The following is a 13,614-nucleotide window of genomic DNA, read 5'->3' as shown; positions in this document are numbered from 1 at the left end:
TCTTACATACATATACACAGTCTTATATACACATACATATGCACATACACTCATGGTCTTATGTACACACACACACACTCAGAATCTACACACACACTAACACATGTGTACACATTGACAATTCTGGGCAAGAGTACAGAGCTAAACCCATAAAATGATCTCATGAATTAATATGTGGAACAAAAGAGAATAAATCCTAGGAATGTGTTCACTCGCCCCCACTTTTCATTGCCTGTCTATGACAGACTTACTGACACTGGAATTAATGGTCATCTTCTGGCTTGTGCAGCACGAAGAACCCATCCATGTGAAATGCAGAAAAGAAGTTTCTATGTGAAATGTTGACATTGCAAGTGGCAACTGCACTTAACAAAACATATTTCATTAATTAATGTTTACTTTAATCATTTTTACTTTCTAATTTAGTGTATATATGTGTGTGATTAAAATTATATTTTATATAGCCCAATATCTACAGAATGATAAATCAGATATTAGGAGTTGAGAAGAAAATATTTCCCTTTAAAAGGGGTCATGAAACTCACTAGTTAAGTTAAACATCTAGAACATCCATGAAAATGCCCACTGTGTCCCAAACCCAAGACTGTCAGCAGCACCTTTGTTGACATAACTAAGTGTCAAACGTGTAACTTTGGCAACTAACTGAGACTCTGGAAGGCTTCAGTTTTTGAAGCCTTATTATTTTGGATACACTGATATTTATTTTAATATTTCTTTTTGACTCTGATTTTAATTCTTTAATATCATCTCCAAAAATGTTATTTTAGTCCACAACAAGATACATTTTAAATGTTTTATTTTATCTACTCCCAAGGTATTTAGAAATGCTCTTCAGAACCCATGTAAAAGTTTGTTTTGGAAGGGTATTTCTATGGGACATATTTCTGAGTTCTAGATTATGGATTTTTTTAAACTTACAGATATTAAAACCTTGATCCCAAAAGATAATAGAATTTATAATATCTCTAACTCATATGTATCATTTAATAGTCTCTACAATCTGTCTGAGAGAATGTCGGGGTAAAAATGACTTCACCAGTGAATATGGTCCAATGAGGGCCTTCATATCCTAAGTCACTGGTTCATATAATTTAGATGTATTAGATACTGGTAAGACTGGCTAACAATTCAGATCTCAGGGATCAATTACCCTGAAAATCTGCAGTTAACTCCCTTCCTTAAGTGAGATTGCCTGTCAGGATTGGTTCAGCTCTGTGCTCTGCACCAGAGAGCCTGGCTCTTCATAAGAAGACCCAGCATTGTCAGTGAGCTTCCAGTGGGAGCAGATGTACCCCTCCATTACCACATGGAATCATTGCCAGCTTATTACATAGCCAGTTATCATTGTGTGTATGTTGCAGCTAAGAAAACTAAGGTTCTGAGGGAAAAAGCCTTTATCCAGTGTGAAATATGGAGTGGTGGGCAGAGCTGAAACACCAAATCTGTCTGACTCCAAAGACTATTACTATGTCAGATTGTTTGCCACAGGAGCACCAATGAACTTGATCTCCTTCTGGACCAACAGAGCTCATCTAAGCAGCACTGTGATTGCAGAGTTTGTTCCCTGAACACCCTTGGTAACGTACTTACCCACCCAGTACAAAACCCAGCTGGTTCTGGCTAGCCAATGAACTCCTTTGTGAGAGCCTCCTTCCTCCTCCCCTCTTCTCTCTCCATTTGCCTCTGATCATCTTTGCCATCCCCACATGTCTAAAGTAGGCACGTTTTCAAATCTCAAGTTTGGGAACTTTGTTGATCTCTGAACCATTTATAAATGTTTGCATTTGAAAACTCCAGCTGCTTCTGTGTAGTTGGTATAATATGAGCTTGGGACACTAACTCCTATATTTGGCTTAAGTCCTTAGTCTCAGAGCTGCTGGTCTAAGAAAATGGCTTGTGGAGATTCTACAGGCTTAATATTGGGATTCAGGGGGTAGACTCCCTGTCCCACAGGACAAAGAACAGGCAGATGTGTGGGTACACGCATGGGTAAATTGCTCCTGGACCTGTGTTCTCTTTGAGCAAAGGCGATCTGTGGGGGATCCTCAGTGGGCATCACTCCAGGCCTTCTCATGACCAGCTTATCTGGCTTTGGCAACCATGCTGGGTAATCAGTAGACGGGTTTCAGAGCATTCCTCTGGTAAGAAGATAAAAATCCATCTAGGGAGAACTAGAGATTAAAACAAACCAACTGAATGAAAAAGTCCCCCCCCCAACAAAACCTCATGTAAAGTTAAAATGGTTGTAAAAGATACCTTGGTTTCTGTGTCTCACAGGAGGCTGGCTCCAGGGTGCCGAGATTAAGTTCCATGAAGAACTTTCCAGATGAGGGCCTGCAATAACTCAGTACGTGAAGTCTCTTTCAACCAAACTTGATCACTGTAACCCACACAGAGGAAAAGAGAGATCCAATACTTGAAAGCTGTCCTCTGACCTACAAATATATAAAAATAGTTCTTAAAAATAAAAAAATATCCTGATGAGGTCAGCATTTGGACTACTATACTACTGGGTGGTATAAATTGTTCCCCCCACCCACAGCAGGGATGGGCATATTCAGTCCCTCACAGCTTGAGTAGAGTGAAAGACAGAAGATAGAGGACTGTGCCCCTGTGCCCTCCCTTTCCCGTTTTCCCTTCCTGCCTCATTGCTTAAATAGAGCATATTCTGCAATCTTAGCGATGGACTGTGATTTATACCATCCCTCGCTTCTCTAACCTTTGAAACTGGAGCCAATGACATCACTGGTGTTCCTTGGTCTTTGCCTTGCACAAGGCAGGTCCTTGTGGGTCTCTATAGAGATGTGAGTCTATTACTCATAATAAATCTCTGTCTGTGTGCTCACAAAAGTATTTGTTTGGTTTCTTTTTTCTTTAAAGAACACTGACTGTTGTACCTGTGTTATAGGGAACTCTTTCTTCACTTAAAGAAAATCCACACGTGGCTGATATGGTCACCTGGCAAAATATTTGTATGGCCATATTTTAGCCTGCTATCAATCAATCTAGTAAATGTGTTCTCCTGGAGAAAGGCAAGGAGAAGAGAGGGCAGGTGCATGTGTGGTTTATTTGTTAAAAGTGAGGTGTTTAGTAATGTGACCTTTAACCCGTTGATCCAATTATGCTTAAATTGAGGTGAAACCACACCTCAACTAGATGACATTTCTTAAACTTGTAGATTTGACACCATTAACATCAAAAATTGAGAGCACCACACAATATTTGCCTGCAGCCAAAAAAAAATCATAGATCTCAACTTGAGCCTTGAGTTTGAGTATTTGCTGAAGAACGTAGGGAGTTGAAGACGTGCTTTCCTCCACTCTGTGCAGCAGGCTGTTTGCTAAATTGCTGAATGAGTTCACAGGGGAGATGAATTTGTGCTCATGTTTCAGAAGAATCTAGATAGCTTCCAAATCGGACCAGACCTGGCATGTTTCTTCTCTTCCTCTGTCAGTTATTCCTCTGCTAAGGCTCTTCCTGTCTCAACACAAACTCGCTGTTAGCCCACCAAATTCCCTGGGACATTTAAAAAAAAATTAATTGTCACCTTTTCATGGGGCCCTGACATCAGGCCAAGTGCTCTCTTGCAGGAATAGCAGGTAAGAGTGTTGGAGCTTTCAGGAGAAAATTCAATTCACTTCCTGCAGCCTTTCTTCCATTTCTTCTGTCACTAAAATACGTCACGCTCTCTCTGTCTAGGAAAACACTAGTGGTAATACTTCCTCCCTCGTGAGACTTAGCCAGTTACCTAGCCCCTTGCTACTCAAAGTGTGGTCTAAGAGTCGGCCAAACACATCACTATGCATGAGCCTGTTTGCATGTACACTCTTCAGAGATGCGCAGGATTCCGAGCTACTAGCCAGGTGAGTTGTACTTGTTTAATTTCAGGAGCGCTGCTCTAGAGAACATACACAGAAAGAGATTAAGATTAACAAAAGGAAATTTCTTTCTAATTTCCTGTACCCCGAGACTATTTCATGGGCTAAACGGGTAAGTGAATTGGCCAGTGCTCCAACAATAATAAACAAAGAGGTCATGATGAGGGGAGGGGTTAACATAGTAAGTGCTTCCTGTGTGATTGTTTCAAAGCTCATGAGGTTACTCAAATATCTACTAGGCCTCCGTCCCAAATCTTCCTTTAAATTTGAGGTTTGGAGAGCTATTCCATGTGTGTTCTGAAGTCTGGCATATGTTCAAATGGATTGCTAGTGTAAGGTTCTCAAATACTCTCTCATACCCTGTAGCATACTCCCTTATGGTTCCTTGATGCCTACATTTTTTAAAGCCAGTTGTGGTTATTAATGAAGGCTCAACAACAGATTTTAAAACTTTAGAGAAATGTTGGTTTTCAAGATGGCAGTCTTGAAACTTTTACCAAGCAAGACCTGCAGGAAATCCTCAGTGGGTGTCACTCCTGTGCTTCTTGTATCCAGCCTATCTGGCTTTGGCAACTCATGCCAAAGTCTGAGCCATTAGGACCCCAGAGGACTTAACTTTTTAGAAAATGTCTATGAAAGCCGGGCACAGTGGCCCAAGTCTGTAATCCTCACACTCTGGGAAGCAGAGGCAGGTAGATCTCTGTGAGTTCAAGGCCAGTCTGGTCTACAAAGTGAGTACAGGACAGCCAAAGCTACATAGAGAATAGAGAAAAACTTATCTAAAAAAAAAAAAAGGAAAAAGGAAAATTTCTATGAATGTCATGGATTTGTACTGACGATCTAGGATATAAAGGTATGCAGACATCCACCTAGGCTTTCAGCTTTGATTCTGAACTTTATTAATACATACAAAGAAGAAAATTAGCCCCAGAGTTGCCCCTGGTTTTAGAAAAATGGCACACTCCATTTGTTATCGGATGACTCTCTCTGATTTCAGTAATTTGGAACACAACCCTCGCTGTCCAGAAAATTGCCAGCTCCACTTTCCTCCTGCACAGGAGAACTTCTCGTGAAATTACATGATGGCTTTGATGTCCTCATAATGGCTCAGCTTTGAAAGGTGACTGAAGGTGGAATTCAGCAAGAGGCATAAAGAAGTGGAAGAGAAAGTGGACGTGGCGAGGCGGCTCAGACCCTGCGCAGAAAGGAAAAGGGCTGGTGAGTAGAGAGGACACAAACCCACCCCTGAAGTGGTGGGTTTGTTTATCTGTTTTTCATGTCATCTGCCATGGAAAGGTACACTTATCTGTGCTGCCTCAGTTTCCCTTCTCTCCAGTTTCTAAGAAGAGGTCTGTGTGGGTTCTGTTTTTATAGATTTTTGTGATTTAGAAATTGAAGGTTGGATATACCTATTTACACATTCATGTGCCTGTGTATGTGAATGTAAATAGACACTCAAAGGTGCATAGGCCTAACGTGTATTATCCATGACTGTGTCTGTACATATAAACATGAATCTCTTGGTCCACTCCTTCAATATGGTCTTCAGACGAGAATTCCTGATAAAAAAGATGAGAGGTACTTAATAGCATGCATGATGTGGGGTAGATTTGTAAATTGGGGAAACAAAAGGGAAGAGGTTTGGGGGAAATAGCCTATGTTTTTCACTGGCACTCAAAGGCTGTTCCTTGAAAGATAAGCAGCTCGGATTTCTCAGGAGCTTTTGTCAATAAGCCTTTGTCTCTTGAGTGTGGCAATGCAGAGACTGCACACCCAGAGCCACACATTGTATTTGGTTTACATAAACATGAGTGACTTCTCCCTTGCAAATCCTGATACAGTTTATTTCAACAGCTAAGATGACCAGTACACAGGACACTAGGGAAAAGAAAATTTGCCCCTTTAAACCAAAACAAGGTCCATGGCTTAGCAATAAAAAATAATGGCTACTCCCCCTGACAATGGAGCAAGAGCCACCTTGGTGGTGGTGGTCTTCTTCTATCAGTGAGGGACAGAGCAGATGACAGTCCTTTGTTCATCCTAGTTTGATGCTTGGCTTGGTGGCCAAAGCTGTTTTATACCTAGAACATAAAAATCAAATCACATCCTGGTAGCACAGCATGGGAGGAGGAAGACAGAGACCTGCATTCTGCCATGTCATGTGGTGCAAGCAGGGAAAGATTCCCCTAGACCTGCCCTCTGCCTCGTGGCATGGGTGCGCCATAAACACACAGAAGAGCTGGGTAAGAGGAACACAGACATAGACCTGCAGACTACCAAGCCACCCCCAGACCTGCCCTCCAGGGTACGGCACAGGTGGGTCATAGGCACAGGCTTGCTACCACATCACACAGTGCTGATGGAGGACATCACCCAGGGGTCCACCAGCTGTGTGTCCAGCCTGCAGCGGGAACCACCACAATGTGTGGGTATGTGGTGGTCAGATGGGAGAGAAAGGAAAGGAGAGCAGCTTCAGCACTGAGAAGAGAAATGCAACTGGAGACTCGAGGGTAGGGAGGATCAGCCTGTTGTGAGTGCCCAGCCCTGCTACCTGGGGCCATGGTCCCAGCCTGAGCTGGGTCAATGGTTGCTTAGCAACAGGGGTCACTGTTGATGTCCTTGGCTCATATTACCGCTAAAGAACATAGGGGCATGCCTGGTCAGGGCAGCTACTAGGAAACCTGTAGATGTCCAGGGGTTGTGCAGAACTGGCTCAGCCCCTCACTGGCTGCGGCCCTCTGGAGAGCTGGCCCAATTCTCACCAGTGGCAATGCTTGGGAGAGTGGTCCCTGCTCTTTACTTAGGCAGCATAGCAGTGCTGACCTTAGTCAAGGTGCGGGGTTGGGGTGTGTGTGACTCAGCCCCAATGGCCAAAGCACGGGAGAGCTGGCTCCACCATTCATCGGCTAGGAGGTGGCATGGGTCCCCTATGCCCTCACTCCAACATTCTATTTACTCAATACTCATTCCTGGCCACAGACCTTTATATGGAGAGCTCTGCTGAGTCTCTCAACTAGAGTTTCTGCATCCCCGAAAACCATTTGTGAAAGAAGTCTGAAGCTGATTAGAAAGATTATTGCCTTTTTGTAGAAGAAAATGACTGTGGATTGTCACCACGTCTGGATTTCCTTCAATAGAATCTGTTATCAGTTTCCGATTTTTTTAAGTGCAAGTTTGCTCTTTTTAAAAAAAGGTGGGTACATTATCAGTATTTACCAAACTAGAAAATGACAATATTAAAGGGGTCCCTTTTTTGTGTCAGAGAAGAGATAAAACCATGTGTGTGCAAGAGCACGTGTCTGTGTGTGTCTCTATATAAGCAGCTTAGCTTTGGCACTTTTGGGGAACTGCTCTCTAAGTGTTTCAAGCAGAAACAGTCCTAACTGCAGGGAGAGAAAACTCAGCTGAGGGATGCCTGGTGTCTGAAAAGAGTGAGAGCTCACTTTGTCAAAATGGAGAGGAGGGAAGTTAAGCAAATATCAAAATTACATACTCACTGGATGAGGGACTTACTCCAGAAAATGGACTGCCAAGTGGAAGCACAAAAACTGTCACCTGTGATTTCACCCTGTCACCAGGTATCTACGGTTACTGTCAACATGCTAACAGCAACAAAGAGGTCTGTCTGTTGTACCCTCACCAGAAGCCAGCTGACAAGCCATCTGGGTTCTTCAGTGACACATTAGGTCCCCTCCTAGCTCTTAGAACTTGAGCGACAGCTATTTGTTAGGGGAAGCCTAACAAATTATAAAAGGATTTTATACATCTGATGTCATATACTAAAATCATCATCACCGTCATCACTATGATGACTGTCTTTAAAATGCAGAAAATCATGAGTATTACCAAGAGCGTTAGTAAAATCAGTAGTGACCACAGCCCAATGCTCAGTGACAAATCACTCCTGCTGGGAATTATCTAAACATTTCAAGTTCTGCTTCCAAAGCTGTTCAAGCGTGAATGGCAGGCACTCCCTATGATTTAATTACAAGCAACAAAATTAAGCGTCAAAGTTAACAATAAGTCATTATTGTTAACCATAAGTCATTATTACCCTGTAGTAATTACAGAAAACATTATATTTGTCCTTTATTCCAGTGTGTGGCACAGAGCTCCTGAAACGCACTGGAATTTCCTAGGCTACAGCAATGTCTTCAGTTGCTCATCTCTGTCAAGGGTTTATGCCAATGAAGTGACTCTTGGAAGCTTAGCACTGGAAGCTAGCACTTGGGGGATTACCACATGATCATAGGGCTGAAACTCCTAGCCACAAAGGGAGTGAGCAGAAGGCTGGAAGTTCAGTTTTACCATCAGTGGCCAATGACACAACAAAACCATGAAAATCCTTTTATAATTTTTTTTTTGAAAAAGAATCTTGCATTATAGCTCAGACTGGTGTCAAATTCACCACAATCCTCCTGCTTCAGCCTCCAAAACACTGGGACTGCTATAAGCCACCATACATGGCTTCTTTGAAAGTTGTCTTTTTCCTTTGTATGTGTATGTGTGTGTGTGTGTGTGTGTGTGTGTGTGTGTGTGTGTGTGTGTGTGTGTGTCTGTGATGTGTATTTGGTATGCAGGTGTGTGTTCCATGATGCATGAATAAGAAACACAAGACAGGAAGACCTCAGCATCCTCCCCTGTCTCTCCACTATATTTCTTTAAGAAAGGGTCTCTCTGTGTACCAGAAGGTCACTGTTTTGAGTAGGTTGGCTGGGCATTGAATACCAGGGAGCTGCCTGTCTCTGTCCCCCAATTCTGGGGTGATAGGCATGTGTGGCCATGCTTGCCTCATCACATGAGTGCCAGGGATTTGAACATAGGTCCTCATGCCTGCACAGTAAGCACTCTTACCCACTGAGCCATCTCCTTAGCCTGCTAACTATGTTTTAGCCAGTATGATCCAGAAAGTTTTCAGGTCAGTGCACACTGACTTGCTGGGAGGGTTGTATGCCTAAATATATGCTCTCACTTCTACCTGCCTTCACACCTTGCCATGTTTAGTCATCTTACATTTGGCTATCTATTAAATTATGTGCTTTATACCAAAGCAGTAATAGCAAGTAAAATACTTTCCTGAGTCCTGTAAGTGGCTTGACAGGTAGTAATGGGAACTGCTGAATTTGCAGTTAGCCAGACAGACTGTGGAAAGCCTGGGATCCCCAATTGTGGCTGTTTTCTACAATGAGAACAGCCTGGTGGGAATGAGTCCTTACCATGTGGAGTTAAGGGTCCTCAGAAATAACCCTTAACTTGCATCAGGATTGAATTGTCATGTAATCAGTTGGTGCCAAAATTAATTGGTATTGAGGAAGAGGAAGAGGCAAAGGAAAAGAAGAAGAAGAAGAAGAAGAAGAAGAAGAAGAAGAAGAAGAAGAAGAAGAAGAAGAAGAAGAAGGAAGAGGAGGAGGAGGAGGAGAAGGAAGGAAGTGGGGGAGGAGGAAGAGGAAGAAGAAGAAGGCTTCACATGTAGGAAGAATGAAAGTAATACAAATAAAGTGAAACTCATGACAATATTTCTAGAAAGCAGAACACTATAATTAGAGTTCACACTTACCACACGGAATAATGACATATCAGCAAAGGCACGTGCCATGGGGCTGTGGCAGAGATGTGCCCTCTGTACAGCTGCAGAACTGCAGCTGCTGAGACTCCTTTTCTTTCTGGTCCCCTGGAGGAAGCTTATTTGCTAGCCCTGCTGCTTGAAAATTAGGATATCCCACATACTAATATCTCTCTTTCCCAATAGACTGTAGCATACTTCTCAGCTGGCTTTTGGTATCCACAAAGCTGAGACCATGTTCACAATTTTAAGTTGAGGAGGAATCATTTTTTATAAGCATCTCCCTCAATTTAGTCTCCTACATTTCAGATCCAGTTCTTTCATTTAGAATTTAAATAGGGAAAGATGCAAATAAGCTGATAGTTACATGGAGCAAAGCAATCAATGGCCAAAGTTACCACCTGACAACTCTAGAAATGTGCCAGCCTCCCTTTTGCAAGAGGTTAGCAGAAGCTCAGAGTGGCCAGGTGACCTTCCCCAAATATCCAGCAATAAAAGGATGGGGCAGATCCATGCTCTAAGCCTCATGCTTAGAATCCTGGCATCCACCATAATACTGACATCACTGTATTGGTCCTTGAAGTTTGTGTCTTTAAGCATTTTTATCACAAAACAAGTCTTGTATATGCTAGAGTTTATTCCTGGAGCTATATCAGACAAATCCTATAAACACATGATTATCTTTTACTCACAAAAATGCATCTGCAGTTTGGTGGACCTGATAGCTATGTTCTCAGCAATATATGGCCTGTAAGGACTCAGTGGTCGGGGAAAGAGATGGAGAAAGCATATTAGCTTAGAGTCTATTGACTAGCACTACTGGTATGGCCTTCAGGTCTGCATGGGGGAGGGTGAGCTGCACAGGGTGGGGGCATGTATGCCTAGTGACCGTCAGTGTGGGATATTCTGATTTGTCATCAGCACCCATTTGAGATCAGCCCTAGAAGAGACAGCTAATTGGCACTAACAGATGCTGCTATAGTCAATCTCTTTGATGATTGGAAATTGGATCCTGTTGGCAGTTCCTTCATTCCAGACGCAGAAGGTATGCCATCCTTTCTAAGAGTGACACTGATATCCATCTATATGACTCAGAAAGCCCCAATGTAGGCTCTCAGGTCTCCGAGTGCCTTCTTTTGCTTAGAAATCTAGATACTAAAAAGACCCATTGTGTATTCATTGACCCTTATTATAACACAAGGATAAGGACAGTAAACTCTCTTAGCTGAGAAGCCAAATAGTGTGTTGTGGGTGTGTGTGTGTGCGTGCGTGCGTGTTTACAAGAGTGAGCCAGACTTAGGAGATACAAACTCAGATCCTGGTGTTTGTGCAGTACGTGCTCTCTACCCACTGAGCCATCTTTCCAACCCCTCAGTAATTTCCAGTTGTTTAGAGAGTGGAAAATAAGTGGAGTCACCCAGTAGCTCCTGGCAGACTGGAATTTGCCAGAGGAGGGAAGGTTCTTGTTCCTCCAGGTGGGGAGACTCCTGGATTATGCTGTTTGCAAGGGTTTTTCTCTGTCTGTTGTTCTCCTGGAGACTGCAATTCTGCTCGCCACCGACTGGAACAGGCATGGGGGCTATCATGCTGCCTCCAAGGCTGTGCAGTCTCCTTAGCATTTCCTGCTTATGAGAGGTAGAGACCTGGCAGTCATTGGTAGGCATGGCCAGAGGCTCTTAGCTCCTAGCTTCTGGTGGCTTTGGCCAATGTGCTTTCGTTCAGAAAGAGCTAAACTTCTCCTGACTACTGCCAGTGTGTTCCAGGAGTCAAAGCCATCCATGAAAAATTGGGGGTGGGGGGTGGGATGGGAACAATTTTCAAATGTACTTGAAGTTTACTTTCTAGTCTTTTTGTCATCCCAACGGATAACTGTCAGCTTGAGGCTCCGGGAATAGTGAAGAGGAAGCCCATATCCTACACTTTGGTTTTTTTCTGTGAATCATTGGACCCCGTGGGGAGGATGTGTTGGGGACGGCTACGAAGCTGTGAGATAGGAGTCCACACATTTCATTGTCTTGTTTATATTGTAAGCTAGCAGGTTGTAGCAACACTTTACCATATGTATTGTAGCCATTGGTAACCAGCACACACTAACCACCTGCTTTTAGAGTGGCTGCTCACGAGGGGCCCTGCTAAGCTACCCACTGGCACAGGCACCGGGATCATCATTGTCTCTCTCCTGAAAGCAGCTCCTTGCCCCCTGCTGCCTGGTGGCTACTGTACCCATGTATTGTTAGGGTTTCTGTTGTGATGAAACCCGACTCCTGAGTTCCGACTTCTGTATTACAATAATTAATGACAAAATCCCAAGAGCCAAGAAGCCCCGATCCTTCCGGAGATGTATTGCTAGCAAGTGTCTCGGTGTGAAAGTGACACACCCCTCTGGTTTCTCCTAGTCCCTTTGCCAAAATCTGATGTAGGAAGTAGTGCAACTGCAAGAAACAGAGCGTAGTGAAGTGAGAGCCTCAAGCATTCCAAGCCCCTACACTCACACACTTGGGCTACTCACTCGTCTAACTCCCACGCCTCACTTGTTTCCCCCAGAAGACCCAGGAGCCACCTTCTGTCTCTCAGTGACCTGGCTTTGTTAGTGTGCGTCATCAGCATGGTGTGACAGGCAGCAGTCATGATGCAGGCTCTGTGGGGCCCTCATGCTGTCAGGGGACATCAGGTATTCTGCTGAGCAGCCTCCTTCTCCGGACTCAAGCTCTTTCATTCAGAAGTCAACTCTTCTGTTCTTGCCTCCTCTTTTCCCTTTCTCATAGCTGGGTTTTCTGGTCTGACATGCTGGGATAAAAGGGGACTTCTTGTCATACTTTTAACCAATTAAGAGAATTTTGCCATGTTTTACTTTTAAAGTAGTACACGTTGAGACAAACTTGAAAAAATACAAACCATATTAAAGATAAATCATATCATTCATTATTTTATAACCTAAGTATATCCTCATTAACATTTTATATTATTTATTCATATATTTTCTTCTAGATATATTTTCTTCTATGTAATTGGAATCTTATGCTCATTTTTTAAGTCCTGGTTTTCATAAGAATCATGACCATGATATATTATTGCACATTTTAACTAAGGTAAACTATAACATACAATTAATATGCAAAGTGTATAATTTAGTGGTGGTTCATACATTCTCAGTGCTGTGTAATTGTCCAGTGGGTTCTACTGTAGTCTGAATGTGTCCATTGAAAACCATCTGATGGAGATTTTTTTTTATTTAATTAATTTATTCATATTACATCTCAGTTGTTAGCCCATCCCATGTATCCTCCCATTCCTCCCTTCCTCCCACTTCCCCCCTACTCCCCTCCCCTATGTCTGTGTCTGAGGGGGACCTCCTCCCCCTGTATATGCTCATAGGGTATCAAGTCTCTCCTTGGTGACCTATTATCTTTCCTCTGAGTGCCACCAGGCATCTCCATCCAAAGGACATGCTCAAATATGGGGCACCAGAGATTGTGTGGAAGTTAGATCTCCTTCTCCACTCACCAGTGGAGAATGTCCTGTCCATCGGCTAGTCTGGGTAGGGGTTCGAGGTTTACTGCCTATTTTTTCCTTGGCTGTTGCCATAGTTTGCAGAGCAAAAAGAGCTAAATGGTATATACTCACTTATATAGAGACACTAGTCCAAGGTGTACGTCCCCATGAAAAACTGTACCTACCAGGATAGTGGGTAAGAGGGGAGGACACCCTATTGAGACTTTAGGTGTGAGAAGCCTGAGAGAAAGAGGAAATAGAGAGATCCAGAGGGCCCTGGAAAACTACAGGCCATCTGATGGAGATTTAATCCCCAGAAAACTAGGGATGGAGGATGGAACCTTTTGAAGATGTAAGTTTAGGTCACTAGCACCCCTTCTAAAAGGGCTTCAGAAATGGAGCCGCTGTCTTCGGCTATGGAGACAGAATATTCTATCTTTTTTTACCTTTCTGCCTTTTACCAAGTGGAGCATTGAAAAAAGGCCACAGACAGCTTGAGCTGGACTTGTCAGCCACAGACACTGAGAAATGCGTTAGTGCTCATTATGAATTATCTGGCTGTAACATTTGGTAGTAGAAGCACAAAGCAGACCAAAGCAAGCTCCAAACACTGTTACGTCACCAAGAACACCGCACCCACTAGGTAGGTGCCCCCCACTC

At 43.3% G+C, this 13,614-nt stretch overlaps 1 long non-coding RNA gene across 2 annotated transcripts in view; it reads left to right on the top strand.

The window, feature by feature from the left end:
• The window catches only part of LOC311604564, a 196,936-nt gene that overhangs the window by 59,539 nt on the left and 123,783 nt on the right, over window positions 1-13,614 (top strand). For both annotated transcript variants that reach the window (XR_014781563.1, XR_014781564.1), the window contains exon 3: window positions 4,897-5,117. This is a non-coding gene — a long non-coding RNA (uncharacterized lncRNA). The remainder of the gene's footprint in view (window positions 1-4,896; window positions 5,118-13,614) is intronic.

The sequence above is a fragment of the Acomys minous genome (assembly GCF_964271855.1).
Source record: "Acomys minous genome assembly, chromosome: 9".
NCBI lineage: Eukaryota > Metazoa > Chordata > Mammalia > Rodentia > Muridae > Acomys > Acomys minous.
This window is presented reverse-complemented; position numbering and strand designations above follow the sequence as displayed.